Source organism: Lathyrus oleraceus, chromosome 4 (assembly GCF_024323335.1).
Source record: "Lathyrus oleraceus cultivar Zhongwan6 chromosome 4, CAAS_Psat_ZW6_1.0, whole genome shotgun sequence".
NCBI classification, from domain to species: domain Eukaryota; kingdom Viridiplantae; phylum Streptophyta; class Magnoliopsida; order Fabales; family Fabaceae; genus Lathyrus; species Lathyrus oleraceus.
Window position 1 is genome coordinate 365,861,749 of NC_066582.1, and position 5,718 is coordinate 365,867,466.

At 39.4% G+C, this 5,718-nt stretch overlaps 1 non-coding gene across 1 annotated transcript; it reads left to right on the top strand.

Annotated features, from left to right (window-relative positions):
* Positions 1-4,709: 4,709 nt before the first annotated feature.
* On the top strand, positions 4,710-4,816 carry LOC127077883 (small nucleolar RNA R71). The gene has a single exon (XR_007787649.1). It is a non-coding gene; the product is annotated as a small nucleolar RNA R71 (small nucleolar RNA).
* The last annotated feature ends 902 nt before the right edge of the window (positions 4,817-5,718 follow it).

The following is a 5,718-nucleotide window of genomic DNA, read 5'->3' on the forward strand; positions in this document are numbered from 1 at the left end:
CCATTTACAACGAATGGACTACATGTTTCGTTCTTGATTTCTACGGCTCCGGATCTCAGAATCTTGGATACTTCGAAAGGACCAGTCCATCTTGAACGTAGCTTTCCAGGGAAGAGTCGTAACCTAGAGTTGAAAAGGAGAACATGATCGCCTATATTGAAGTTTTTCTTTACTATTCTTTTGTCGTGATAGGCTTTTGTCCTCTCTTTATATATTTTTGCATTCTCGTAGGCCGATTGCCTAAGTTCTTCTAATTTATGAATGTCTATGGTACGCTTTTCTCCAGCGGCTAGGTAGTCTAAATTCAAAGTTTTAATGGCCCAATAGGCTTTATGCTCTAATTCGAACGGTAAGTGACAGGATTTTCCATAAACTAGTTGGTAAGGAGTAGTTCCTATAAGGGTTTTGAAAGCGGTTCTATAGGCCCATAATGCTTCTTGAAGCTTCTGAGACCAGTCTCTCCTAGAAATAGAAATAGTTTTCTCTAGGATTTATTTTATCTCCCTATTAGATACTTCTACTTGGCCACTAGTTTGTGGATGGTATGGTGTTGCTACTCTATGCCTAACTCCATATTTTCTTAAAAGTTTGTCAAATATTCTCGATATAAAGTGTGATCCTCCATCGCTTATGACTAAACGTGGTGTTCCAAATCTAGGGAATATATAGTTTTTAAATAGTTTAATCACTACCCTAGTGTCGTTTGTGGGTGCTGCTATAGCTTCAATCCACTTAGACACATAGTCTACAGCTACTAAGATATACCTGTTTCCTAAGGATGGTGGGAAAGGTCCCATGAAATCTATACCCCATACGTCAAAGAGTTCTACTTCCTGAATGTTTCTTATAGGCATTTCATCACGCCTTGAAATGTTTCCAATGCGTTGGCATCTATCACACTTGACAATGCAAGCATAGACATCTCGCCACATGGTAGGCCAGAATAGGCCAGCTTGAAGAATCTTGGCGTATGTCTTAGAGGTGCTCGCATGTCCATCATAAGGTGCAGAATGACAATGCTTGATAATACTATTTACCTCTTCTTCTAGAATGCAACGGTGAAAAATGCCATCTTTACCCCTTTTGAAAAGGAGCGGTTCGTCCCAATAGAAGTTTCTCACATCGTGGAAGAATTTCTTTTTGCAGTGGTAGTCAAGATCAGGGGGTACTATATCAGCAGCTAGGTAATTAATGAAGTCTGCATACCAGGGTACGTTACTTATTGCTAAGGAATTTTGGGGGTGCTCATAAGGATCTAGGTTATCATCTTCAATGGTTTCTACTCTAGCTATCAGTCTATCATAGGCGAAATCATCATTTATGGGTACTAGTTCAGGTTTTAGATGTTCTAGCCTAGAAAGGTGATCGGCTACTACATTTTCAGTGCCTTTTTTATCTCTCATGTCTAAATCAAACTCTTGTAGTAATAGAATCCATCGGAGTAACCTGGGCTTGGCATCTTTTTTACTTAATAGGTAACGCATGGCAGCATGATCGGTGTAAACTATAATTTTTGCTCCTACTAGATAAGATCTAAATTTGTCTATAGCGAAAACTATAGCGAGTAATTCTTTTTCAGTTGTTGCGTAGTTAAGTTGGGCAGCATCTAGGGTTCTACCGGCATAATAAATGGCATGTAATTTTTTATCTTTCCTTTGTCCTAGAACGCCTCCAACTGCATAATCACTAGCATCGCACATTATCTCAAAAGGTTCCGACCAATCAGGTGGTTTCATAATGGGTGCTGATACTAACCCTTGCTTTAAAAGATTAAATGCGTCATTACATTTTTCATCGAAAATGAATTCGGCATCTTTCATTAAAAGTCCAGTTAAAGGTTTGGTTATTTTGGAGAAGTCCTTAATAAAACGCCGGTAGAATCCAGCGTGTCCAAGAAAGCTTCGGACTTCTCTGATGGTTTTTGGGGGTTTTAGGTTTTTTATAACTTCTATTTTAGCTTTATCTACCTCTATACCTTTTTCGGAAAGTATATGTCCTAAAACTATTCCTTCGGTTACCATGAAATGACATTTTTCCCAATTTAGCACGAGGTTCATCTCCACGCACCTCTCCAGGATTTTCTCAAGGGTAGCAAGGCAATTGGGGAAATCAAATCCGCAAACCGAGAAATTATCCATAAACACTTCCATGATACCATCTAGGTAATCTGCAAAGATTGACATCATGTAGCGTTGGAAAGTAGCTGGGGCATTACAGAGGCCGAACGACATTCGTCTGTAGGCAAAAGTTCCATAAGGGCCTGTAAAGGTAGTTTTTTCTTGATCTTCGGGGTGGATAGGTATTTGGAAGAATCCAGAGTATCCATCTAGATAACAGAAGTAAGAGTGTCTGGCTAGACGCTCCAACATTTGGTCTATAAATGGTAAAGGGAAATGATCCTTCCTAGTTGCTTTATTTAATTTTCTATAATCTATACACATCCGTCATCCTCCTTCTAAACGTTTTGCTACATGTTCGCCTTTATCGTTTTGCACAACTGTGATGCCTCCCTTTTTAGGTACTACATGCACATGGCTCACCCACTTACTATCAGAGATCTGGAAGATGATACCTGCCTCAAGTAACTTAAGAACTTCCTTTTTAACAACATCACTCATTATAGGGTTTATTCTTCTCTGATGTTCCCTGGAGGGTTTTGAATCTTCTTCGAGCGAAATCCGATGCATGCATACGGACGGGCTTATACCTTTCAGGTCAGAGATATTAAATCCTAAGGCTGAGGGATATCTTCGTAAAACATCTAAAAGTTGGTTCGTTTCCTCTTGGCTCAAGGTAGCACTGACTATAACTGAATGGTTCATCTTTTCATCGAGGAACTCATATCTCAGGTTCTTAGGCAGTTCCTTAAGTTCTAAGGTTGGTTTCTTAGGGCATGGCATGGGATCTGGAGTAAGGGATAAACATTCATAAAGGTTATCATCGATGTAGGGTTTCTTAAAGTCATCATATTCCCTTACGAGAGTTAATGGTAGCTTAATTGTTTTTATAATTTCTTTTCGTTCTAATTCTCTAACACATTCATCAATGATATCTAAGGCATAATACGAGTCTCCCATCACAGGTGCCATAAGAAATTTCGAAAGTATAAATTCTATTTTCTCGTCACCTACTTCAAATGTCAACTTTCCTTTCTTGACATCTATGATGGCTCCTGCAGTCGATAAGAACGGTCTACCTAGAAGGATTGGTATATCATTGTCCTCTTTGATGTCCATGACAACAAAATCGGTAGGGATAAATAACTGACCTATCCTAACAGGAACATCTTCTAAAATTCCTATCAGATATTTAACAAATCTATGGGCTAACTGAAGTGACATCTTAGTGGGTTGTAATTCTCCTAAGTTTAACCTCTCACAAACTGCTAAAGGCATTAGGCTCACACTAGCTCCTAAGTCTAGAAAAGCTTTTTCGATGACATGATTACCCAAAAGGCAAGGAATGGAGAAATTTCCAAGATCTTTATCTTTCTTTGCTAATTTGTCCTCGGAAATAACATTACATTCCAAAGGCTTCGGATCGTCAAGTCTACGTTTATTGGTAAGGATGTCTTTGAGAAACTTTGCATAAGAAGGTATTTGGGTGATGGTTTCTGTGAAAGGGATTTCTACATGAAGTTTTTCTATAACTTTAATAAATTTTTGATACTGTTTATTGATCTGGGTTTGTTTGAGTCTTGGTGGATATGGTATAGGTGGTTTATATGGCCGGGGTGGTACGTAAGTTTTATCTTTAGGTTCTTCTCCTTTTTCTCGACCTTCCTGGTTTTCAGATTCCTCTGGTTCCTTTACTTCGTTCGTGGATTTGGTACATTCCTTAGAAATTTCAGGTTCACTCAATCTAGGGTTTGGTGGCTCATCATAAGCGTTCCCACTTTGTAGGGTAATGGCATTGGCTTGTCCTCTCGGATTTTGTTGAGGTTGTCCAGGGAATTATCCTCCAGGTGTAGTGTGAGGGGCTTGGTTTAAAGCTACCCGAGAGATCTGGGTTTCAAGCATCTTGGTATGAGTAACTATTTGGTCAACCTTGGTTCCTAACTGAGTAATCAATTCGTTAACATGAATGTTTTGGTTCATGAACTCCTTGTTTTGTTGGGTTTGAGCGGTGATAAAATTTTCCATAATTTTCTCAAGGCTCGACTTTGATGGTACAGGTTGCATAGGTTGATATGATCTAGGGGCTTGATAACTAGGTCTCGGAGGTGCATTATTTTGAATAGGTTATTATTTTTATAGGAGAAGTTCGGGTGATTCCTCCATCCAGGGTTATAGGTATTCGAATATGGGTTCCCTTGGGTGTAGTTCACTTGCTCAGAGTGGGTTTCGTTTAATAGACTGCATTCTGCAGATTAGTGTCCTTTGGTTCCACATATCTCACAATCCAACGAAACTGCGGCTACAGTATTCGGGTTTTTGCACATATGCTCGACTTTGAGGGCTAATGCGTCCATTTTAGCTTGCATCATGTCTATAGAGCTTAGTTCATGCACTCCTCATTGGGCTTCCTTCTTCTCAACTGTCGCTCGTTCGACTCCCCATGATTGATGGTTTTGAGCCATATCTTCGATGAGGGCACTAGCTTCAGGATAAGGTTTGTTCATCGGCGCACCGCCTGCGGCAGCGTCGATGGTCATCTTGGTGTTATAATGAAGTCCATTATAAAAGGTTTGAATGATTAACCAATTTTCTAAACCATGATGTGGGCATGCTCGTAACAACTCTTTATATCTCTCCCAAGCTTCGAACAACGATTCTCCTTGGTTTTGGGTAAATCTAGTTATATGGTTTCGAAGAACGGCGGTTTTACTTGGGGGAAAATATCTAGCAAGAAAAACTCTTCTAAGGTTATCCCAAGTCGTAATGGAATTGGATGGAAGGGAATCTAACCATGATAGGGCTTTATCTCTGAGGGAAAAAGGAAATAATCGTAAACGTATTGCCTCAGGAGAAGCTCCATTGATTTTAAAAGTGTCTGCTAATTGAAGAAATATTTTTAAATGTTGGTTTAGGTTCTCAGTAGCGAGACCTGCGAATTGTCTCTGTTGCACTAGTTGCAACAGGGATGGTTTAAGTTCAAAATTATTAGCTGGGATGGTTGGGTTTACTATACTAGAACTAGGTTCTTCGTTAGATGGTTGGGCGAAGTCCTTAAGAGGTCTTTGGTTTTGATATTCGGCCATAACTCTCTTAATCCTATGAAAGAATAAACGGGCGCGAGCGTAACATTCAGGTTCCGCCAGAGGGTATACTAAGCTTAAACTTCCGGTGCTGCGAGTTCTTCGCATTGACCGGCGGGAAATAGCCTAAGTCTAAACGATATAACAACAGGAAAATGAAATTTGACGAAATTGGTCCCCGGCAACGGCGCCAAAAACTTGATACGGTGTTTCGCAAGTATACGAACGTGTCAGAGTAATATAAAAGATTGTCGAATCCACAGAGACCAAGTGTCAATCTATCGTTATCTATTGTTATGGTGTTTATCAAAGGCAATCAAAATAGGTGTTTTTGGAGTGTGCAATGAAAAAATAAAGTGTTGAATAAAGATTAATTAATAAAGACAGGGTCGAATGTAATTCACGTAATCAATTAATAATCCAAGTACTTGCTAATAGAGCTACTTATGGGCAATGTTTTCTACTTTGAAAAGAACTAATTTAACAGGAACTGTCGCTTTCGCGTATTCAGAACCGAGTTG